The sequence below is a fragment of the Triticum urartu genome, chromosome 2, assembly GCF_003073215.2.
Source record: "Triticum urartu cultivar G1812 chromosome 2, Tu2.1, whole genome shotgun sequence".
NCBI classification, from domain to species: Eukaryota; Viridiplantae; Streptophyta; class Magnoliopsida; order Poales; family Poaceae; genus Triticum; species Triticum urartu.
In genome coordinates, this window is record NC_053023.1 from 595,815,502 (window position 1) to 595,842,050 (window position 26,549).

A 26,549-nucleotide genomic window follows, 5' to 3' on the forward strand; every position below is an offset into this window, starting at 1 on the left:
CCTGCATGCCATGCGTAGTTGGACGATCAATCTTCTGTTTAGTACTTCAACATAGTGATTTCCTGGTAAGGATTCACTCGTGTCACATCAAGTAAATCTTATTGATTTACTGTCTAAATCTTATTGATTTAATGTCATGTTTTCTTTCTTTTCCTGCAATTTTACGATGCAGGTTTTGCCATGTGACATTCATCACAGAATAAACTATTTGGTTTGCTCTACGATGGCTATTTTTGCAGGTTTCACTTCTTATGTCGTGTCAGTAACGAAGGCACTGTCCATCACTTATATTACTGGAAAAAATTGGATCAGTATGTTGTCTGAGTACAAGCTGAATCCCTTTGATGAACTGCAGTTTGGTTTAACAAAAATGCCACAATTAGTCCTTCTCGCATTTAAAAGAAATGAAGAAAAAACTGGATCATGGTCACGGATCCTAGTCAAGTTAGAAAGCTGATCATAGCAGACCAGACACGATCGCCGCTGTCTTGCACAGATCGAGCACCGGCAGTTGCTCTAGCACTGACAGCGGCAGCATCTCAGTCTGATCCAGCTGAGGATTGGGCACCGACCGCGTCAGCGGATCAGTCTGATCTACCGGAGGATCGGGCATCGACACCGGCACCTGCTCCGACATCGGCACCAGCTCTACAAGGAGCACCATCTCCGGCAGTAGCAGCGGCTTCGGCAACTGCACCAACACTTGCACTTGCATCTGCTCCGGCCCGTGCAGTTGCACCGGCAACAGACTGGGCTGCAGTTCGCACTTCATATACCAAAGTCCTTACAAAAACCGACATGTCCACCTTCTTGGTAAGCATTGGCCGCCCAAGTGCTTCGTTCTTTTTTCTTTCCATGTTGTTTCACATGACTCACTTTGTTGATTTAACTGTTTGGGTATGTATTCTTGTTTGCAAACAGAGAATTCCTAGAGCAACGAGGGAGTCGTTCAACAATCCGGGCGACCGCGGCCAAGTTTCTCTTACCATGCGCAGCCTTGGTGTGAATGAACCTGCTCAATATACCATAAGTACAAAGGATGGTCGCATGATGATTGATGCTAAAGGATGGTCAAGGTTCAAATCTAAATCATATCTTGCGGTAGGAGATGATGTCAAAATCGAACTTTCTCGGCAAGGAGAGCTGGTCCAAATCAACTTTGAAATTAGCAGCATGCAACTGCCGAACTGATCTATCCTCCGAGAGATTTTGATGTAATAATCTGGCATGGTGAAACAAGTGTCCTGTGTGTATAATTAGTATGACAGTATTATTTATCACATGGTATATCGTTGATAGAATTGCAACTCTGATTGCTGGTTAGGAACTGTCGTTCGATTTCATTCCAACAGCTGCCATGCTTTATTCAATTTTGTGTATTCGCCTTGCGACAGCATCTAAAACCAGCGCCGTACCGATCGCTTGCAATATGAAAAGCGCTGAGGTAGAACACATGGGCCCCCAAACATGCAGGGTCAGCCTGCGGCCCAAAGTCCAGAACCGTGAGCCTATCTGAGTATTATATTCTCAATTGAACCCCCATAAAAAAGCCGAACCCCCATAATGCCCGTGCGTTGCACATGGAGTATATTTCTCGGCAAGGTGAGCCTGTGATATAAAAGATTTGTATATTTCTTTACAGAGGGAGTATCTCTCTGGCAAAAAATATATTTATGTGTAACTAGTTACTCCTGTCTTTCTACTTCCTTTCGCTGATATGTGGGGCAACCGGCAACGGGGTCCACGTGCCATATGCACAAATTAGAGTGCACAACTTCATGGTAGACACACCCCGGTCGTAGCGCCGCAGTAATGGCCAATGAGTTGTCAAATCACAACCCCCCTTTCCAGCTTTAGCAGTAAGCTGGACGGACGAAGCGGCAATATTTCACTGGGCCTGAATCCCCTTCTCCCTCGTCTGCTTGTTCAAAGAAAACCCCCTCTCGGCGATTGCATAGGGTTTTCTCATGGTGAACCAGGTACGAATTCTTCATCCATCCCTGATAAACCCAAGTCCCTTGGTCGCAGGTAATCCTAGGATGGCAGCCACCGCCGTTGATGCATTTTTCTTCCTACTGAATCTAGTGTGTTTCATTTGCAGTGCCCAAAGTTCGAGTACCCTACAGGTTTCTGCGCCCTCGGCGAGATGCCACACTTGTTCCTTCTCATCCTAACATAGCATTTTTAAACGCGCACAGTATGTTCCTAGAATCCTCTTTTCTATCCGGGAGGGTGGGGTTTTTTTGAACATGTTGTGTTCTCATATTATTTTTCCTGCAATGTATTATTTGCTTTGCCAGAACACATGTACTCAAGATGCTCGGCCTTGCCATAACTGAATACACTAGTTTAATGGTCACAGTGAAGACAAGCCATGGATATAAGTTCCGAGTTGGGTTCATGAACCAAGAAGATCGCTGCTTTTTTTTATGGACGAACTTGGATAAATTTTCTCAAGTGTTACGGACTGAAAGTTGGCGCATGAATGTTGATGGAAATAGCAGAACCTGGTCTCATCTTCACTGCGATCTTCCACCCTGACGTCGTTCCAATTGTTCATCCATGTTAGTTTTGTATCTGGTTCTTGCTTGTTGCCTCAATTACTTCTTAATCCACCTATTCTGTCTAACTAATCACAATTTAACTTTAGAAGTACCAACGAATCTCTCACGAAGATGCTACTTCTAACTAATATTTTCTTATAATTGGTGGCACGTGTAGGTTTTTTCAGAGTTAAGCAGTCCGCTCGTTTGTTACTCTGTAATAACTCGGCTGTTACTAATGGCACTGAAGTTGACTGGATCGACATCCACAAGTTCCTACACTTTATTGATCGTCTTGAGGTCCTTGTGGGGCGTTTCAATGGTGGAAGGCCACGTGGGATATGTGTGCCACTGCTGCACTCGTTGAACAGGTCCAACTGTGTCGAGAAACTTATGGTACGAGCTGTTTTCTGTTATATATGTTGTTCATAAACTATTGTTTATACACAATTTTACAGTTGTGATCTTCTTGAAACAGGAACTACCGAGTTCTATTGTTCCTATACAGATGCCTGACCATGGTCGGGTCAGACTTGCGCGTGGTCACAACATGATGTATATGTCGACCTACTCAATTCCCCTTGGAGGTGAAAAGATACTTATTCATGGGTGGTCTCAAATAATGAAGGCCTGTCCATCTTGGAGAATAGGACAGAAGATTATGTTCATGCTTTTCCATGGATCTAAAGCTAATATCCTATTTATTGACCACGTTGCGAGATGAAGCCGCTTTCAGAAGGTTGTGGATGCGCGGGGTGGCGCCTGGGCCTTGTCCTGGGGCTTGGCGGCCTCACCCTTGGTTAACTGTAGGCAAAGTAGCACTGTTCGAGGCGTGCTTTGTACGGTTGAACCTGTATAAGTACTCATACTGCTTTCAGCTTTGGTTGTTAAGTGCCCCTGCTGGTTTCAGTTAAGGTTGTTAAGTACTCCTGCTGCTTTTATAGTCTGTCGTGTTTCTTCAGTCATGTCTTCATCCAGCCGCCAAAACCAAACCAGCATCGGCGGGGCCGCCTACTTCCGCCTCCCACGGCTGGCTGCGCCTCAGCGCACGCATCGCCGCCCCACCGTCTCCTAAATCGTTAACGCCGACGTCCTCCGCGCGCTTTGGTGCGCTCGCCGCGGCGTCGCCCTCTCGCGTTGTCAACATGGTCAACAAACAACAGGAATCGGCAGAAGTACATGGAGAGGATGACAGTAGGGGCCCACCACGTCAGCGTATGGAAAAATAAAATGCTTCCTCCTAGTGTTTTCCTGACATCTGGGACCCACGACATTGTGAGCGTATATAGTCAATAGACAAGAGAACAACACAAGATCAGCTGACACCTGGGACGTAGCTACTCGAGCAGTATTTTTTTTTGTTTGGTGTTGTTGAGACGGAGCAGGGTTTGAACTGGGCTGTGGCCTGTCTAGCCCAGGCTTATATTTTATGTTCACCATGTGACCAGCCCAGCTATTTTTTCTTTGTGAAAATGAGCCCAGTTTATTTTTTCTGAAGAATACCCAATCCAGGCCTACTTATTTTTCTACGCCCTGATGGGCTGCAACTCTTTCAAGACGCCTGCAAATCTTGAAAGTAATATGAAATGGGTTGTAAATATAAAAATAGATGACAAATTGGCAATTACTTTATAATTTCTGAATTTTATCACATTTTCAGATTCCTATTTCACTGGGCATTAACCTAATTTAAATATATCTTCAAAGTACTTTAAATCTGGCTGGACATTTCGGTATTAAAAATAGTTTGGAACCCACAGAAATATGCGAAATTGGCCCTGGCCAACCAAAAAAACGACTGCAATAAATTGCATAAGAAGTTTCGATGAGCTATATATAAATTATTATATATATAGCCCTGGTGCGCTCGGCGCGGCGTGGTCAACGCGGTCAAGGAACGGCTTCCATCGGACGTGGACTGTACATGGAGAGGCTGACAGCTGGGTCCACGGCCGCAGCAAGGAAGTGCCTCCTTATTATGTGCAAAATAATTATTCCTCCACCTGACAGCAGGGACCCACCGGACGGGCCACCGGTATTTTGCGAAAAAATCGTTTCCCCCTGACTGCTGGGACCCACCAGACGGGCCACCGTATTTCGCGAAAAAACGTTCCCCCTGCTGTCAGCTCAGACCCACCGGAAGTGCCTCCTTATTACGCACAAAAAAATGAATACTCCCCCGGCTAGCTGGGACCCACCTTGGTGGGAGGCTGACTTGTGGGCCTACTAAGTTGACGGGGACGAAGGGCTTTGTCAACTTAGTCAATATGAATGATTCTAGCTCCATTGACCGTACGATGTCCATCCAACGGCCGTAGTGCTTCTTCAACCTTTGGTCTTCTTGCTCCAGCCGCCCAAAGCAGCGCCGGTCGTGCCGCATGCTCCTGCCTCCCGTGGTCGGCTGTGCTGCCACGGAGGCCTCAACGCCCCCTACTATTCCCACCGCTGGCCAGGCCCTGTGGCGACGGCAGCCTCACACCGGAGCCGAACCAGTGAACCCTCGTACTCCTCTCCACGCGCGCAGGGGCTTCCACTGCCGCGTCTTCCCCGGCTCCCCGTCGTCCCCTTCCTAGGCCTCACCGTCGTCCACCGCCCTGGTGCTCTTGGTGCGGCGTGGTCAACGTGGTCAAGGAACGACTTCCATCGGACGTGGACTGTACGTGGAGAGGCTGACAGCTGGGTCCATGGCGGCAGCAAGGAAGTGCCTCCTTATTACGCGGAAAATAATGATTCCTCCACCTGACAGCAGGGACCCACTGGACATGCCACCATATTTCGCGAAAAAAACGTTTCCCCCCTGACTGCTGGGACCCACCAGCTACACCTTTGCACGCAAGGAAGTGCGTCCGGGAAAAAACAATTCGCCCCCCTGACTGCTGGGACCCACCAGCTACATCTTCGCATGCAAGGAAGTGCGTCCGGGCAAAAAAAACCAAAACGATTCGCCCCCCTGACTGCTGGGACCCACCAGCCCCCTGACTGATGGGACCCACCAGCTACATCTTTGCACGCAAGGAAGTGCGTCCGGGCAAAAAAATGATTCCCCCCCTGACTGCTGGGACCCACCAACTACATCTTTGCAGGAAACGAAGTGCCTGACAGTCAGGACCCACCTGGTCGAAGCGTACATAGCGTTGACATTCTGGTCGCGAACGTGTACGTACATACTGGTCGATGTAGAGGCGCGCACGTGTCATAGTAGAGGCGTGCACGTGTCGTAGTAGAGGCGCGCACGTAGCGTGTACACGTACGTACAGCGACTAGGGTGCAAGAAAGAAAATACGGCCACGTATGTGTACATACGGGCGGGGTCTCGAACGCCTACTCGCGCATACGTACGGCGTGGGCTCGTGTACATGGCTGGGTTGGAATGGAGAAACAACGTCATCGTCGTGTTCATGGGTCGGAACGGAATGCGTGGTCGTGTTCATCAGGAGGGCTTGGACAGAAGAGGCGATGGAAACGAGGCCTGGCATACTGCACAACGGAGGAAACGGACCTCCTACGGTCGAAACGGGGGTCCTGTTGATCGGGAGGGGTGTGGCGTACTGAAAAATGGAGGAAACGGACCTCCTACGGTCGAAACGGGGGTCCTGTTGATCGAGAGGGGTGTGGCGTACCGCAAAACGGAGGAAACGGACCTCCTACGGTCAAAACAGGGGTCCTATTGATCGGGAGGGGTGTGGCATACGGCAAAACAGAGGAAACGGACTTGTGTTGGAGCGCTACGGTCGAAACGGGCGTCCTATTCATCGGGAGGGGTGTGGCGTACCGCAAAACGGGACTCCACGGGATACTGTTCATCTCCACCGTCGACCCCCTCCAGCCTCCACGAGCTACTGTTCATCCACTGTCGGCCTCCTCCAGCCTCCACGGGCTCCTGTTCATCCAGCCTCCACTACGTGCTACTCCACCGGCTACTGTTCAACCACCCCTCCACCATCTACTGTTCATCTAGCACTCCACACCATGGGGTCCTGTTCAACCACCCTTCCATGGGCACCCCTCCACCGTCTACTGTTCATCCTGCCCTCCACACCACGGGGTCCTGTTCATCCACCACTCCACGGGCACCCCTCCACCGTCTACTATTCATCCAGCCCTCCACCACACCACGGGGTCCTGTTCATCCAGAGGCAACGCCACCTCTCACTATTCATCCACCCCCCCTCCCGCAACGCTCACTGTTCATCCCATCGATCGGCTTCAGTTAGCAGCAGTAGCCAAGGAATCGCTCGATCGGGTTCAGTTAACAGACATCGATCGATCGCTCGGGTTCAGTAACGCGTAGCCTTCAGTGCAATCGCTCGGGTTCAGTTAGAGCCCAACGCCTCGCTCGGGTTCAGTTAGAGCCAACGCCTCGCACACACGCGCGTACGTGTACGAGAGAAACGCGCATCGCTCGGCCCCCGACCTCCCACCGTAACCGGGAACTCCCCAAAATTTTCCTCCCCCTCGCTTCTACCACGGTTTTTTCCGTCATGGACGGCCCAAAGAATGTCATGCAGCTGCGTCTCCGGCCCGCCCAGGATGAAAAGCACATTATCTGTCATGATTTTTTGTCATAGAAGTAGGAGCCCACCACATCTATGATGATACCGGGTTTTGTCACAATTATCGTCATAGAAGTGTCATATGTATGACAGAAAAAAATTTCGTTCGGCCCAAAATGTCACGGATGTGTCTTTTTTGTAGTGAAGTGTTCTCCCTAAGTATGCACCGTTGCTACAGTTCGTCGTGCCGAGACATCACGTGATGGTCGGGCGTGATAAGCTCTACGTTCACATACAATGGGTGCAAGCCAGTTTTGCACGTGCAAATACTTGGGTTAAACTTGACGAGCCTAGCATATGCAGATATGGCCTCGGAACACTGAGACCGAGAGGTCAAACGTGAATCATATATATAGTAGATATGATCAACATAGATATGTTCACCATTGAAAAGTACTCCATCTCACGTGATGATCGGACATGGTTTAGTTGATATGGATCACGTGATCATTTAGATGACTCGAGGGATGTCTATCTAAGTGGGAGTTCTTAAGTAATATGATTAATTGAACTTAAATTTGTCATGAACTTAGTCCTGATAGTATTTGCATATCTATGTTGTACATCAATAGCTCGCGTTATAGCTCCCCTGTTTTATTTTTGATATGTTCCTAGAGAAAACTAAGTTGAAAGATGATAGTAGCAATGATGTAGACTGGATCCGTGATCTGAGGATTATCCTCATTGCTGGAACAGAAGAATTATGTCCTTGATGCACCGCTAGGTGATAGACCTATTGCAGGAGCAGATGCAGACGTTATGAACGTTTGACAAGCTCCGTATGATGACTACTTGATAGTTTAGTGCACCATACTTTAAGGCTTAGAACCGGGACTTCAAAAACATTTTGAACGCCATGGAGCATATGATATGTTCCAAGAGTTGAAATTGGTATTTCAGACTCATGCCCATGTCGAGAGGTATGAGACCTCTGACAAGTACTTTGCCTACAAGATGGAGGGGAGTAGCTCAAATAGTGAGCATGTGCTCAGAATGTCTAGGTACTACAATCACTTGAATCAAGTGGGAGTTAATCTTCTAAATAAGATAGTGATTGACAGAGTTCTCTAGTCACTATCACCAAGTTACTAGAACTTCATGATGAACTATAATATAGGGATGGAAAAGACAATTCCTGAGCTCTTCGTAATGCTAAAGGCTGCGGTGATACAAATCAAAAAGGAGCATCAAGTGTTGATGGTTAACAAGACTACTAGTTTCAAGAAAAAAAGGCAAAGGGAAGAAAGGGGAACTTCAAGAATAATAGCAAGTAAGCTTCTACTCCCGGGAAGAAGCCCAGGTCTGGACCTAAGCCTGAAACTGAGTGCTTCTACTGCAAAGGGACTGGTCACTTGAAGCGGAACTGCCCCAAGTATTTGGCGGATAAGAAGGATGGAAAAGTGAACAAAAGTATATATGATATACATGTTATTGATGTGTACTTTATTACTGTTCATAGTAGCCCCTGGGTATTTGATACTAGTTCAGTTGCTATGATTAGTAACTCGAAACAGGAGTTACAAAATGAACAGAGACTAGTTGAGGGCGAGGTGACGATGTGTGTTGGAAGTGATTCCAAGGTTGATAAGATCACCATCGCATACTCCCTCTACCTTCGGTATTAGTGTTGAACCTAAATAAATGTTATTTGGTGTCTGCATGATTCATTTAAGTCGCAGAATAATTATTGTTCTGTTTACATGAATAAAACCTTCAATGGTCATATACCCAATGTGAATGGTTTGTCGAATCTCGATCGTGATTATACACATATTCATAATATTGATGCCAAAACATGCAAAGTTGATAATGATAGTGCAACATATTTGTGGCACTGCTGTTTAGGTCATATTGGTTAAAGCGCATGAAGAAACTCCATGCGGATGGACTTTTGGGACCACTTGATTATGAATCATTTGATGCTTGCTAACCATGCCTCACGGGAAAGATGACTAAGACATCGTTCTCTGGAACAATGGAGCGAGCCACTAACTTACTGGAAATAATACATACTGATGTATGCGGTCCGATGAGTGTTGAAGCTCTTGGTAGGTATTGTTATTTTCTAACCTTCACAGTTGATTTGAGCAGATATAGGTATATCTACTTAATGAAACACAAGTCTGAATCATTTTGAAAAGTTCAAAGAATTTCAGAGTGAAGTGGAGAATCATCGTAACAAGAAAAATAAAATTTCTGTGATCTGATCGCAGAGGCGAATATTTGAGTTCCGAGTTTTGGCCTTCATTTAAAACAATGTGGAATAGTTTCACAACTCACGCCACCTGGAACACCACAGGGTAATGGTGTGTCTGAACGTCGTAACCGTGCTTTATTAGATATGGTGCGATATATGATGTCTCCTATCGATTTACCGCTATCCATTTGAGGGTGATGCATTAGAGACAGCTGCATTCACATTAAATAGGGCACCATCTAAATCCTTTGAGACGACACCGTATGAACTATGGTGTCGTGGTGTTCTCACGGGGGGCTTGCGAGTCGACAGATGCCACAAGGGCTTAGTGTGAGGGTAAGACTGCTGCTAATAGGACCGGGAGCGGGTATGCGAGTAGCACGCGCTAGTTTACCCAGGTTCGGGGCTCTCCGAAGAGATAACACCCCTACTCCTGCATGTCTGAGTATATATCTGGGGTGTACATTGGGTAGTACAAAGTGCTCCTGGAGCTGTATCTGAGATCAGTGCCGTAAGAGCCTGATCTCGTATATGCATATGAGCATTGGTGTGTGTGGCCGCATGTGCCTGTGCATGCATGCGTGAGTGTGTGGGAGAGTGAGTCCATCCTGGATGGATGGATGCTCATATATATAGTGGGAGTTAGCTTAGGATGAAAGCCATGTAGGCATGGTAGCTAGCTAGCTAGTGGCATGGTGGGGTGTCATCCTTGTCCCCTGGGTCACTTCATAAATAGTGCCAGGGGACAAGTGACACTGTACATGATGGCTGGGGTGTCACGTGAATAGTGCTCGGGTACGCTCGTCTCGTCGGAGGTATGGCCGTCTCGTCGGTGTCTTGTCGGTGTCGGGTCGGGCTGCAGTCGGCAGCCGGCTGGTTGACGCAGTCGGCAGCCGGCTGGTTGGCACAGTCGGCAGCCGGCAGTCGGCCGGGCAGAGCAGTCGGACGGGAAGCCGGCAGGAGCGGCCGGACAGTCGGACTGAGGGGCTTTGCTAGCCCCGATGTCTTGAAATATCGTCTTGCCGTCCTCGGGGTACCCGTGGTCGATTACTCCGACAGTAGCCCCCAAGCCTCCAGGCAACTTGGCAAAGTTGGGCGGAGGTTTTTTGACGAGTGTTCATGGAAATGATCATGAAAAAAGACAAAGTTAGTCCATGCGGATATATCAAATGTTTGCTTCTAGCATTGCAAGTTTTATGCGGAGGGTGCCGACTCGGTTTCGTCCGAGCCCCCTTAATCTTTTTCGTGTTCCCTCCGCTTTTTGGCTTGTTCTCCTGCTTGCCGGACAGCCGCTCGGCGGTCTGTGGCTAAGAGTGGGCCGCAAAGTGGAGTGTACAGTACTCAGAGTCTAGGAGCAGATTCAACCGAGTAGATACTTGTAAAGGAAAACGGTCGGGTCGCCCGAACCGTTTTTCTTCCTGGACGTTTTTCGCGTGGGTGGCCTCCAGCGTTCACTCTTGCTATCCGGACAGCCGCTCTGCGGTCTATGACTAAGAGTGAGCCTTTCGTACTGCGCATGCTACTAAGCCGTCTGCCGGAACAAACGTCTCAGGCCAAGCGGCCAGCCCCCGGGCCAAATCTAGCTGGCGTCGGGGCAAACAGTGATGCAACTGTAATAAAAAATGCGGAGATAGCACCCGAGCATTGCTCGGGGTTATCCGTGCTTGCGTGATGCAAAAATATGCGGGCGAGGAGCTCACATTGATTTTCGTGTAGTCGCGGTCGTCGGAGACAGCCGGCGCGACTCGGCGCTCGCGGAGCGCGTCGGCGCACCCGCTGTGTGTAGCCTTTGAGCCCCCGGGTGCTCGAAGGGGGGTCCCGGCCGGTTAGGCTCGACCGGCCAGGCGGCGAGGCGTATTGCAACGCCTTTTTTCTTCATATCTGCTGGCTGGGGGAGCCAGACAGAACTCTTCTCTTGTCTGCAATCTTCGCGGGGGCGCGCCAGCGCACCCGCTGGGTGTAGCCCCCAAGATTCGGGCCGACTGCTGAGCAGTCGGGCCGGATCTCCTGACAACTACTTTGTCTTCTTCTTCGCGGGGGCGCGTCAGTGCACCCGCTGGGTGTAGCCCTCGAGATTCGGGCCGACTGCTGAGCAGTCGGGCCGGATCTCCCGGCAACTACTTTGTCTTCTTCTTCGCGGGGGCACGTCAGCGCACCCGCTGGGTGTAGCCCCCGAGATTCGGGCCGACTGCTGAGCAGTCGGGCCGGATCTCCCGGCAACTACTTTGTCTTCTTCTTCGCGGGGGCGCGTCAGCGCACCCGCTGGGTGTAGCCCCCGAGATTCGGGCCGACTGCTGAGCAGTCGGGCCGGATCTCCCGGCAACTACTTTGTCTTCTTCTTCGCGGGGGCGCGTCAGCGCACCTGCTGGGTGTAGCCCCCGAGATTCGGGCCAACTACTGAGCAGTCGGGCCGGATCTCCCGGCAACAACTTTGTCTTCTTCTTCGCGGGGGCGCGTCAGCGCACCCGCTGGGTGTAGCCGCCGAGATTCGGGCCGACTGTTGAGCAGTCAGGCCAGATCTCCCGGCAACTACTTTGTCTTCTTCTTCACGGGGGCGCGTCAGCGCACCCGCTGGGTGTAGCCCCCGAGATTCGGGCCGATTGCTGAGCAGTCGGGCCAGATCTCCCGGCAACTACTTTGTCTTCTCTCTTTTTCTCGTCAGCCGGCTGCGCGCAGTCGGACCAGCTTGTTGGTTGGCCAGGCAGCGAAGCGGGCAGACGAAACGGCCGGCCGAGCGGCAACGCGGGATGTTGACCAGAGCAGTCCGCTGGACTGCAGTTTGCAGAGCCGGAACCTCCCTTCTTCTTCTTCTTTTTTTTAGCCGGCATCTAGCACCCGGCTTTTGACTTTATCAGCCGGCCCTCTTTTCCTTTCTTTCTTTCTTTTCCGCCAGCGCAGCCGGCCGAAGGGGGAGCCCGCGCACGCGTGCGGAGCCGGCTGGCGGCGACCCGGCAGCGGGCCAGCAGGGGCAGGAGGGCGCGGCGACGAACCAGCCAGCCAGCATGCGGGAAGCCGGCTGGGCGAGGAGGCGAGCGAGCGCGGAGCTCTCAGCCGCGGGCGAGGTCGCAAGCGGCAGGCCGGGGTGGGGAGGCGGCCGGAGGTGGAGCCGGGTTGCGGGAGGAGCCGACGCGGCTGCGAGGAGGCAGCCCGAAATGGGGGCCGGGTCGGCACGAAGGCGGCCGAGGCGAGGCGAAGCTGGCCCGCGGAAGCCGGTGGGCGGGCGAGGCGTCTCGGCAGGGGCGGAGCTGGCGCGGAAGTGGCGGTGCTCGGGAGCCGGCCGAGCCGGGGGGAGCCGGCAGGGAGCGGCGAAGGCCGGATGGCGCGGGGCAGAGAGCCCGGCCGTGGCGCGGAGACGGCAGGCCGTGCGAGGAATGGCAGAAGCGGCATCGAACAATGCCCTCGGGCGTGAGTCAGCGGAGGCGAGGCATAGCGTGCGAGGCCAACGGGAGCAGCAGCGGTTCCGCAGCACCATGGAGATGCAGGAGTCCACGAGCAGGGAGGAGCTCGGGCACAAGGCAGAGCAGTGCCCGTGCGGTGGTTGGCATCGAATCAACGCGAGCTTTCTTGTGTATTAGTGTGCGGCGAGCTTAGTCTCTGTTTCCTGACTGATGCATTGGTAGAGTATGAGCAATATCCTTGTACCTAACTTGAGTACGAGTAGTAGCCAAGCAGTGTACGTGCAATGTATGGCCTACATCTGGGAAGTGTATGGCGAACAAAAAAGGCAGGCGAGCAGCAGCGCACGCGGGCGTGGAGAAGGCGCTTGATGCTGAGACCGACGGCGAGGACGCGCCGTCACGCGCAGCCGCCCCGGGGTCGTGTCGATGTCGGGACCCCGAGCGCCACCGGAGAGACGGCAGCGACGCCGCGCCGGTGCTGACGAAGATGGCGAGGCCGACGGCAAGGACGCGCCGTCCCGCACGGCCGCTCCGGGGGCGGGTCAAAGTCGAGCCCCCGAGCGTTACCGGAGAGACGGCACGACACCGTGGAGGAGATGATGAAGATGGTCCCGCCCGGACTGCGATACCAGCAGCAGCGTGGTAGCGTAGTAGTGGTACCACACCACGGTGGGCGCCAACTGTCGTGGTGTTCTCATAGGGGGCTTGCGAGTCGACAGATGCCACAAGGGCTTAGTGTGAGGGTAAGACTGCTGCTGATAGGACCGGGAGCGGGTATGCGAGTAGCACGCGCTAGTTTACCCAGGTTCAGGGCTCTCCGGAGAGATAACACCCCTACTCCTGCATGTCTGAGTATATATCTGGGGTGTACATCGGGCAGTACAAAGTGCTCCTGGAGCTGTATCTGAGATCAGTGCCATAAGAGCCTGATCTCGTATATGCATATGAGCATTGGTGTGTGTGGCCGCATGTGCCTGGGCATGCATGCGTGAGTGTGTGGGAGAGTGAGTCCATCCTGGATGGATGGACGCTCATATATATAGTGGGAGTTAGCTTAGGATGTAAGCCATGTAGGTATGGTAGCTAGCTAGCTAGTGGCATGGTGGGGTGTCATCCTTGTCCCCTGGGTCACTTCATAAATAGTGCCAGGGGACAAGTGACACTATACATGATGGCTGGGGTGTCACGTGAATAGTGCTCGGGTATGCTCGTCTCATCGGCAGTATGGCCGTCTCGTCGGTGTCTTGTCGGCGTCGGGTCGGGCTGCAGTCGGCAGCTGGCTGGTTGACGCAGTCGGCAGCCGGCTGGTTGGCGCAGTCAGCAGCCGACAGTCGGCTGGGCAGAGCAGTCGGACGGGAAGCCGGCAGGAGCGCCCGGACAGTCGGACTGAGGGGCTTTGCTAGCCCCGATGTCTTGAAATATCGTCTTGCCGTCCTCGGGGTACCCGTGGTCAATTACTCCGACATATGGTTTGGCAAAAAAACAAAGCTGTCGCTTCTTAAAGTTTGGGGCTGCAATGCTTATGTGAAAAAGTTTCAAACTGATAAGCTCGAACCCAAATCGGAGAAGTGCGTCTTCATAGGATACCCAAAAGAAACTGTTGGGTACACCTTCTATCACAGATCCGAAGGTAAGATATTTGTTGCTAAGAATGGATCCTTTCTAGAGAAGGAGTTTCTCTCGAAAGAAGTGAGTGGTAGGAAAGTAGAACTTGATGAGGTAATTGTACCTTCTCCCGAATTGGAAAGTAGTTCATCATAGAAATCAGTTCCAGTGATTCCTACACCAATTAGTGAGGAAGCTAATGATTATGATATGAAACTTCAGATCAAGTTACTACCGAACCTCATAGGTCAAGTAGAGTACGGGCCACACCAGAGTGGTACGGTAATCCTATTCTGGAAGTCATGTTACTAGACCATGACGAACCTACGAACTATGAGGAAGCGATGATGAGCCCAGATTCCGCGGAATGGCTTGAGGCCATGAAATCTGAGATGGGATCCATGCATGTGAACAAGTAAGGACTTTGATTGACTTGCCCGATGATCGGTGAGCCATTGAGAATAAATGGATCTTCAAGAGGAAGACTGACGCTGATAGTAGTGTTACTATCTACAAAGCTCGAATTCTCGCAAAAGGTTTTCGAATAGTTCAAGGTGTTGACTACGATGAGATTTTCTCACTCATATCGATGCTTAAAGTCTTTCTGAATCATGTTAGCAATTGCCGCATTTTATGAAATCTAGCAAATGGATGTCAAAAATTATATTCCTTATTGGATTTATTAAAGAAGAGTTGTATATGATGCAACCAGAAGGTTTTCTCAATCCTAAAGGTGCTAAGAAAGTGTGCAAGCTCCAACGATCCATCTATGGACTGGTGCAAGCATCTCCGAGTTGGAATATACGCTTTGATGAGTTGATCAAAGCATATAGTTTTATACAGACTTGCGGTGAAGCCTGTATTTACAAGAAAGTGAGTGGGAGCACTACAGCGTTTCTGATAGGTATATGTGAATGACATATTATTGATCGGAAATGATGTAGAATTTTCTGGGAAGCATAAAGGAGTGTTCGAAAGGAGTTCTTCAAAGAAAAGACCTCGGTGAAGCTACTTACATATTGGGCATCAAGATCTATAAAGATAGATCAAGATGCTTGATAAGACTTTCGATGAGTACATACCTTGATGAGATTTTGAAGGAGTTCAAAATGGATCAGTCAAAGAAGGAGTTCTTGCCTGAGTTGTAAGGTATGAAGTTGAGTAAGACTCAAAACCCGACCACAGCAGAAGATAGAGAGAGAATGAAAGTCATTCCCTATGATTCAGCCATAGGTTCTATAAAGTATGTCGTGTTGTATACCAGACCTATTGTGTTCCTTGCCATGAGTTTGGCAAAAGGGTACAATGGTGATCCAGGAGTAGATCACTAGACAGCGGTCAAAATTATCCTTAGAGGACTAAGGAAATATTTCTCGGTTATGGAGGTGATAAAGAGTTCATCGTAAAGAGTTACATCGATGCAAGCTCTAACACTGATCTGGATGACTCTGAGTCTCAATCTGGATACATATTAAAAGTGGGAGCAATTAGCTAGAGTAGCTCCATGCAGAGCATTGTAGACATAGTAATTTGCAAAATGCATACGGATTTGAATGTGGCAGACCCGTTGACTAAACTTCTCTCACAAGTTTGTTTGGAGTCCTGGATGAGATCACGGACATGACGAGGAGTCCCTAAATGGTCGAGAGGTAAAGATTCGTATATTGGAAGGTTTCATTTGGACATGGGAATGGTTCCATGTGGTTCAGGCATTTTTCTGGAGTACCGGGAGGTTACCGGAACCCCCCGGGAGAAGTATTGGGCTGATAACCCACAAATATAGGGGATCAATTTTAGCCTCTTTCGATAAGTAAGAGTGTTGAACCCAATGAGGAGCTAAAGGTATAACAAATATTCCCTCAAGTTCTATCGGCCACCGATACAACTCTACGCATGCTTAACGTTCGCTTTACCTAGAACAAGTATGAAACTAGAAGTATTTTGTAGGTGTAACGGGATAGGTTTGCAAGAATATAAAGAGCATGTAAATAAAAATAGGGGCTGTTTTAGGTAAATAAGCAATAAATTTAGTATAGCGAGTGTGGAAAAGTGGTGGTAGGACTTTCGAAATTGTCCCTAAGCAATTGACTACGTTACTAGATCGATAGCAAGTTTTATGTGGGAGAGGCCACTGCTAGCATGTCATCCCTGACTTGGAATTCTATGCACTTATGATTGGAACTATTAGCAAGCATCCGCAACTACTAACGTTCATTAAGGTAAAACCCAACCATAGCATTAAGATATATTGGGCCCCCTTCAATCCCGTATGCATCAATTTCTATGCTAGGTTGAAGCTTCTGTCAGTCTTGCCCTCCAATACATAGTCCTATCAACATACAACTAACCCTATGGTGTGATCCACGCGCACGCTCATATGATGGGCACCAAAGGACAGCAACATAACCACAAGCAAATTAAACCAATCATAGCAATTCACCAATCACCGATAGGACAACGAAAATCTACTCAGACATCATAAGATGGCAACACATCATTGGATAATAATATGAAGCATAAAGCACCATGTTCAAGTATAGGGTACAGCGGGTTGTGGGGGAGTGGACCACTGTAGATAGATGGGGGAAGGTGATGAAGATGTTGGTGAAGATGACGGAGGTGTTGGTGTAGATTGCGGTGACGATTATGGCCCCGACGGTGTTCCGACGCCACCAGGAGAGAGGGGAGAGAGCCCCACTTCTTATTATTCTTCCTTGATCTTCTCCCTAGATGTGAGAAGGGTTTCCCCTCTGGTCCAAGGCCTCCATGGCGGCGGAGGGTGAGAGCCCCTCCAAGATTGGATATCTCTCTCTCTCTCTCTCTCTCTCTCTCTCTCTGTTTCTGCGTTCCAGATTCTGGCCTTTCACCGTTTCTTATATTCCCGGAGATCCGTAACTCTGATTGGGCTGAAATTTTAACACGATTTCTATCCGGATATTGGCTTTCTTGCAGAGAAAGAAAGGCAGGAACTGCCTTACGGGGTGGCCATGAGGGCCCAGGGCGTGCCCCCTGCCTCGTGCCCCCCTTGGGCATCGTCTCGCGTTGATTCTTTTTCCCAAAAAATCACATATATTCCAAAAAAATCTTCGTCAGTCTTTATCCCGTTTGGACTCCGTTTGATATGGATTTTCTACAAAACAAACAACATGCAACAAACAGGAACTGGCATTGGGCACTAGATCAATATGTTTGTCCCAAAATAGTATAAAAAGTTGCCAAAAGTATATGAAAGTTGTATAATATTGGCATGGAACAATCAAAAATTATAGATACGATGGAGACGTATCAGCATCCCCAAGCTTAATTCCTACTCGTCCTCGAGTAGGTAAATGATAAAAAATATAATTTTTGATGTGGAATGCTACCTAGCATAATCTTGATCAAGTAATCTAATCATGGCATGAATATGAAGACCTCAGTGATTCAAAGCAATAGTCTATCATTTGACATTAAGACAATAATACTTCAAGCATACCAATAAAGCAATCATGTCTTTTCAAAATAACATGGCCAAAGAAAGTTATCCCTACAAAATCATATGGTCTGGCTATGCTCCAAATTCACCACACAAAATATTCAAATCATGCACAATCCCGATGACAAGCCAAGCAATTGTTTCATACTTTTGACGTTCTCAAACCTTTTCAACTTTCACCCAATACATGAGCATGAGCCATGGACATAGCACTATGGGTGGAATAGAATATGATGGTGGAGGTTGGCGGAGAAGACAAAAAGGACAAAGTCTCACATCGATGCGGCTAATCAACAGGCTATGGAGATGCCCATCAATTGATGTCAGTGCGAGGAGTAGGGATTGCCATGCAACGGATGCACTAAGAGCTATAAGTGTATGAAAGCTCAAACTGGAAACTAAGTGGGTGTGCATTGCTACCTGTTGAGCACTGCATTGGTTTTCCCCGAAGAGGAAGGGATGATGCAGCAAACTAGCGTAAGTATTTCCCTCAGTTTTTGAGAACCAAGGTATCAATCCAGTAGGAGGCTACGCGCAAGTCCCTCGTACCTGCACAAAACAAATAAATCCTCGCAACCAACGCAAATAGGGGTTGTCAATCCCCATAGGGCCACTTACGAGAGTGAGATCTGATAGATATGATAAAGATAATATTTTTGGTATTTTTGTGATAAAGATGCAAAGTAAAATAAAGGCAAAGTAAATAGCAAAGGAAATAAATAAGTAGTAGGAGATCAATATGATTAAGATAGACCCGGGGGCCATAGGTTTCACTAGTGGCTTCTCTCAAGAGCATAAGTATTCTACGGTGGGTGAACAAATTACTGTTGAGCAATTGACAGAATTGAGCATAGTTATGAGAATATCTAGGTATGATCATGTATATAGGCATCACGTCCGAGACAAGTAGACCGACTCCTTCCTGCATCTACTACTATTACTCCACTCATCGACCGCTATCCAGCATGCATCTAGAGTATTAAGTTAAAAACAGAGTGACGCCTTAAGCAAGATGACATGATGTAGAGGGATAGACTCATGCAATATGAAGAAAACCCCATCTTGTTATCCTCGATGGCAACAATACAATACATGCCTTGCTGCCCTTACTGTCACCGGGAAAGGACACCGCAAGATTGAACCCAAAGCTAAGCACTTCTCCCATTGCAAGAAAGATCAATCTAGTAGTCCAAACCAAACTGATAATTCGAAGAGACTTGCAAAGATAACCAATCATACATAAAAGAATTCAGAGAAGATTCAAATATTATTCATAGATAGACTTGATCGTAAACCCACAATTCATCGGTCTCAACAAACACATCGCAAAAAGAAGATTACATCGAATAGATCTCCACAAGAGAGGGGGAGATCATTGTATTGAGATCCAAAAAGAGAGAAGAAGCCATCTAGCTAATAACTATGGACCCGTAGGTCTGAGGTAAACTACTCACACTTCATCGGAGAGGCTATGGTGTTGATGTAGAAGCCCTCCGTGATCGATGCCCCCTCCGGCGGAGCTCCGGAACAGGCGCCAAGATGGTATCTCGTGGATACAGAAAGTTACGACAGTGGAATTAGGGTTTTGGCTCCTGTTCTGATCGTTTGGGGGTACGTGGATATATATAGGAGGAAGGAGTACGTCGGTGGAGCAACAGGGGGCCCACGAGGGTGGAGGGCGCGCCTGGTGGGGGTGGGCGCGCCCCCCTACCTCGTGGCCTCCTGTTTTATTTCTTGACGTAGGGTCCAAGTCTCTCTGGTCTTATTCATTGAGAAAATCACGTTCCCGAAGGTTTCATTCCGTTTGGACTCCGTTTGATATTCCTTTTCTTCGAAACCCTAAAACAGGCAAAAAACAGCAATTCTGGGCTGGGCCTCCGGTTAATAGGTTAGTCCCAAAAATAATATGAAAGTGGATAATGAAGCCCAATAATGTCCAAAACAGTAGATAATATAGCATGGAGCAATCAAAAATTATAGATACATTGGAGACGTATCAAGCATCCCCAAGCTTAATTCATGCTCGTCCTCGAGTAGGTAAATGGTAAAAACAGAATTTTTGATGCGGAGTGCTACTTGGCATAATTTTAATGTAATTCTTCTTAATTGTGGTATAAATATTCAGATCCTAAAGATTCAAGACAAAAGTTCATATCGACATAAAAATAATAATACTTCAAGCATACTAACAAAGCAATTATGTCTTCTCAAAATAACATTGCTAAAGAAAGTTATCCCTACAAAATAATATAGTCTGGCTATGCTCTATCTTCACCACACAAAATATTTAAATCATGCACAACCCCGATGACAAGCCAAGAAATTGTTTCATACTTTTGACATTCTCAAAACTTTTTCAATCTTCACACGATACATGAGCGTGAGCCATGGATATAGCACTATAGGTGGAATAGAGTGGTGGTTGTGGAGAAGACAAAAAGGGAGAAGATAGTCTCACGTCAACTAGGCGTATCAACGGGCTATGGAGATGCCCATCAATAGATATCAATGTGAGTGAGTAGGGATTGCCATGCAACGAATGCACTAGAGCTATAAGTATATTAAAGCTCAAAAAGAAACTAAGTGGGTGTGCATCCAACTTGCTTGCTCATGAAGACCTAGGGCAATTTGAGGAAGCCCATCATTGGAATATACAAGCCAAGTTCTATAATGAAAGATTCCCACTAGTATATGAAAGTGATAACATGACAGACTCTCTACTATGAAGATCATGGTGCTACTTTGAAGCACAAGTGTGGTAAAAGGATAGTAACATTGTCCCTTCTCTCTTTTTCTCTCATTTTTTTATTTGTTTGGGCCTTTTCTCCTTTTTTATGGCCTCTTTTTTTCGTCCGGAGTCTCATCCTGACTTGTGGGGGAATCATAGTCTCCATCATCCTTTCCTCACTGGGACAATGCTCTAATAATGATGATCATCACACTTTTATTTTTCTTACAACTCAACAATTACAACTCGATACTTAGAACAAAATATGACTCTATATGAATGCCTCTGGCGGTGTACCGGGATATGCAATGACTCATGAGTGACATGTATGAAAGAATTATGAATGGTGGCTTTGCCACAAATACGATGTCAACTACATGATCACGCTAAGAAATATGACAATGATGGAGTGTGTCATAATAAATGGAATGGTGGAAAGTTGCATGGCAATATATCTCGGAATGGCTATGGAAATGCCATAATAGGTAGGTATGGTGGCTGTTTTGAGGAAGGTATATGGTGGGTGTATGATACCGGCGAAAGGTGTGCGGTATTAGAGAGGCTAGCAAAGGTGGAAGGGTGAGAGTGCGTATACTCCCTGGAGTCAACATTAGTCATAAAGAACTGATATCCTTATTGCAAAAATCTACAAGTTATCAAAGCAAAGTATTACGCGCATGATCCTAGGGGGATAGATTGGTAGGAAAAGACCATCGCCCGTCCCTGACCGCCGCTCATAAGGAAGGCAATCAAAAAATAAATCATGCTCCGACTTCATCACATAACGGTTCACCATACGTGCATCCTACGGGAATCACAAGCTTCAACACAAGTATTTCTCAAATTAACAACTACTCAACTAGCATGACTTTAATATCACCATCTCTATATCTCAAAATAATTATCAAGTATCAAACTTATCATAGTATTCAACACACTCATAAGAAAGTTTTATTATTAATCTTGTATACCAAGCATATTAGGATTTTAAGCAAATTACCAAGCTATTTAAGATTCTCAAAATAATCTAAGTGAAGCATGAGAGATCAATAGTTTCTATAAAACAAATCCACCACCGTGCTCTAAAAGGATATAAGTGAAGTTCTAGAGCAAAAATTATATAACTCAAAAGATATAAGCGAAGCACATAGAGTATTCTAACAAATTCCAAATCATATATGGCTCTCTAAAAAGGTGTGTACAGCAAGGATGATTGTGGTAAACTAAGAAATAAAGACTCAAATCATACAAGACGCTCCAAGCAAAACACATATCATGTGGTAAATAAAAATATAGCTCCATGTAAAGTTACCGATAGAAGTAGACGATAGAGGGGATGCCTTCCGGGGCATCCCCAAGCTTTGGCTTTTAGGTGGCCTTAGATTATCTTGGGGGTGCCATGGGCATCCCCAAGATTAGTCTCTTGCCACTCCTTTTTCCATAATCCATCAAATCTTTACCCAAAACTTGAAAACTTCACAACACAAAACTTAAAGTAGAAAATCTCGTCAGTTCCGTTAGCGAAAGAAAATAAAAGACCACTTCAAGGTACTGTAAAGAACTCATTATTTATTTATATTGGTGTTATAACTACTGTATTCCAACTTATCTATGGTTTATAAACTATTTTACTAGCCATAGATTCATCAAAATAAGCAAACAACACACGAAAAACAGAATCTGTCAAAAACAGAACAGTCTGTAGTAATCTGTAGCTAGCGCAAGATCTGGAACCCCAAAAATTCTAAAATAAATTGCTGGACGTGAGGAATTTATCTATTAATTATCTTCAAAAATAATTAACTAACTATCACTCTCCAAATAAAAATGACAGCAGTTCTCGTGAGCGCTAAAGTTTCTGTTTTTTACAGCAAGTTCAACAAGACTTTCCCCAAGTCTTCCCAACGGTTCTACTTGGCACAAACACTAATTAAAAACAAAAAAACACAACCAAAACAGAGGCTAGATAAATTATTTATTACTAAACAGGAGCAAAAATCAAGTAATAAAAATAAAATTGGGTTGCCTCCCAACAAGCGCTATCGTTTAACGCCCCTAGCTAGGCATAACAAGCAAGAATAGATCTAGGTATTGCCATCTTTGGTAGGCAATCCATAAGTGGCTCTCATAATAGATTCATAAGGTAATTTAATTTTATTTCTAGGAAAGTGTTCCATGCCTTTCCTTAATGGAAATTGGAATCTAATATTTCCTTCCTTCATATCAATAATTGCACCAATCGTTCTAAGGAAAGGTCTACCAAGAATAATAGGACATGAAGGATTGCAATCTATGTCAAGCACAATAAAATCTATGGGCGCATAATTCATAATTGCAACAATAAGAACATTGTTAATTCTTCCCATAGGTTTCTTAATAGTGGAATCCACAAGGTGCAAGTTTAGAGAGCAATCATCAAAATCACGGAAACCTAACAAATCACACAAAGTCTTTGGAATCGTGGAAACACTAGCACCCAAATCACATAAAGCATAGCATTCATGATATTTAATTTTAATTTTAATAGTTGGTTCCCACTCATCATAAAGTTTTCTAGGGATAGAAACTTCCAATTCAAGTTTTTCTTCATAAGGTTGCATCAAGGCATCAACAATATGTTTAGTAAGCGCTTTATTTTGACTATAAGCATGAGGAGAATTTAGCACGGATTGCAACAAGGAAATACAATCAATCAAAGAGCAATTTTCATAGTTAAATTCATTGAAATCCATAATAGTGGGTTTAGCAACATCTAGGGTTTTAATTTCTTCAATCCCACTTTTATCAAATTTAGCATCAAGATCAACAAATTCTGAATTCTTGGAACGCCTTCTAGGTAAAGGTGGATCATATTCAGTCCCACATTATCAAGATTCATATTGCAAAACAAAGATTTAATAGGGGACACATCAATAACTTTTAGATCTTCATCTTTATTTTCATAGGAACTAGAAGAACATGCTCTTATAAAGGCATCTTTCTTAGCACGCATCCTAGCTGTTCTTTCTTTGCACTCATCAATGGAAATTCTCATGGCTTTGAGAGACTCATTGATATCATGCTTAGGTGGAATAGATCTAAGTTTCAAAGAATCAACATCAAGAGAAATTCTATCAACGTTCCTAGCCAAATCATCAATCTTAAGCAATTTTTCTTCAATCATAGCATTAAAATTCTTTTGTGAAGTAATAACTTCTTTAATATTAGATTCAAAATCAGAGGGCATATTATTATAATTTCCATAAGAATTGTTGTAGGAATTGCCATAATTATTAGAGGGATTACTAGGGTAAGGCCTAGGATTGAAATTTCCTCTATACGCGTTGTTACCAAAATTGTTCCTACCAACAAAATTCACATCCATAGATTCATTATTATTCTCAATCAAAGTAGACAAGGGCATATCATTAGGATCAGAAAAAACACTCTTATTAGCAAATAATTTCATAAGTTCATCCACCTTTCCACTCAAAACATTAATTTCTTCTATCGCATGCACCTTTTTATTAGTAGATCTTTCAGTATGCCATTGAGAATAATTAACCATAATATTATCTAGGAGTTTAGTAGCTTATCCTAAAGTGATTTCCATAAAAGTGCCTCCCACGACCGAATCTAAAAGATTTCTAGAAGCAAAATTCAATCCGGCATTAAAATTTTGTATAATCATCCACAAATTTAAACCATGAGTAGGGCAATTACGTATCATTAGTTTCATTCTCTCCCAAGCTTGTGCAACATGTTCATGATCAAGTAGCTTAAAATTCATAATATCGTTTCTAAGAGAGATGATCTTAGCGGGAGGAAAATACTTAGAGATAAAAGCATCTTTACACTTATTCCATGAATCAATACTATTTTTAGGCAAAGACGAAAACCAAGCTTTAGCACGATCTCTAAGCGAAAAAGGAAATAGCTTCAATTTAAAAATATCATTATCCACATCTTTCTTCTTGTGCATGTCACACAAATCAACGAAGCTATTTAGATGGGTAGCGGCATCTTCACTAGGAAGGCCGGAGAACGGATCTTTCATGACAAGATTCAGCAAAGCAGCATTAATTTCACAAGATTCAGCATCGGTAAGAGGAGCAATCGGAGTGCTAATAAAATCATTGTTGTTGATATTGGTGAAGTCACACAATTTAGTATTATCTTGAGCCATTGTGACAAGCAAGCAAACTAACACACAAGAAAACAAAAAGCAAGCGGGCAAAAAGAGGCAAATAGAGAGGGTGGATAGAGAGAGAGGGCGAATAAAATGGCAAGGGTGAAGTCGGGGAGAGGAAAGCGAGAGGCAAATGGCAAATAATGTAATGTGGGATATAAGGGTATGTGATGGGTACTTGGTATGTTGAATTTTGCATAGACCTCCCCGGCAACGGCGCCAGAAATCCTTCGTGTTACCTCTTGAGCACTGCGTTGGTTTTCCCCGAAGAGGAAGGGATGATGCAGCAAAGTAGCATAAGTATTTCCCTCCGTTTTTGAGAACCAAGGTATCAATCCAGTAGGAGGCTACGCGCAAGTCCCTCGTACCTGCACAAAACAAACAAATCCTCGCAACCAACGCAAATAGGGGTTGTCAATCCCCATAGGGCCACTTACGAGAGTGAGATCTGATAGATATGATAAAGATAATATTTTTGGTATTTTTGTGATAAAGATGCAAAGTAAAATAAAGGCAAAGTAAATAGCAAAGGAAATAAATAAGTAGTAGGAGATCAATATGATTAAGATAGACCCGGGGGCCATAGGTTTCACTAGTGGCTTCTCTCAAGAGCATAAGTATTCTACGGTGGGTGAACAAATTACTGTTGAGCAATTGACAGAATTGAGCATAGTTATGAGAATATCTAGGTATGATCATGTATATAGGCATCACGTCCGAGACAAGTAGACCGACTCCTTCCTGCATCTACTACTATTACTCCACTCATCGACCGCTATCCAGCATGCATCTAGAGTATTAAGTTAAAAACAGAGTAACGCCTTAAGCAAGATGACATGATGTAGAGGGATAGACTCATGCAATATGAAGAAAACCCCATCTTGTTATCCTCGATGGCAACAATACAATACATGCCTTGCTGCCCTTACTGTCACCGGGAAAGGACACCGCAAGATTGAACCCAAAGCTAAGCACTTCTCCCATTGCAAGAAAGATCAATCTAGTAGGCCAAACCAAACTGATAATTCGAAGAGACTTGCAAAGATAACCAATCATACATAAAAGAATTCAGAGAAGATTCAAATATTATTCATAGATAGACTTGATCGTAAACCCACAATTCATCGGTCTCAACAAACACATCGCAAAAAGAAGATTACATCGAATAGATCTCCACAAGAGAGGGGGAGATCATTGTATTGAGATCCAAAAAGAGAGAAGAAGCCATCTAGCTAATAACTATGGACCCGTAGGTCTGAGGTAAACTACTCACACTTCATCGGAGAGGCTATGGTGTTGATGTAGAAGCCCTCCGTGATCGATGCCCCCTCCGGCGGAGCTCCGGAACAGGCGCCAAGATGGTATCTCGTGGATACAGAAAGTTACGACAGTGGAATTAGGGTTTTGGCTCCTGTTCTGATCGTTTGGGGGTACGTGGATATATATAGGAGGAAGGAGTACGTCGGTGGAGCAACAGGGGGCCCACGAGGGTGGAGGGCACGCCTGGTGGGGGTGGGCGCGCCCCCCTACCTCGTGGCCTCCTGTTTTATTTCTTGACGTAGGGTCCAAGTCTCTATGGTCTTATTCATTGAGAAAATCATGTTCCCGAAGGTTTCATTCCGTTTGGACTCCGGTTGATATTCCTTTTCTTTGAAACCCTAAAACAGGCAAAAACCGCAATTCTAGGCTGGGCCTCCGATTAATAGGTTAGTCCCAAAAATAATATAAAAGTGGACAATAAAGCCCAATAATGTCCAAAACAGTAGATAATATAGCATGGAGCAATCAAAAATTATAGATACGTTGGAGACGTATCATGCATCCAACTTGCTTGCTCATGAAGACCTCGGGCATTTGAGGAAGCCCATCATCGGAATATACA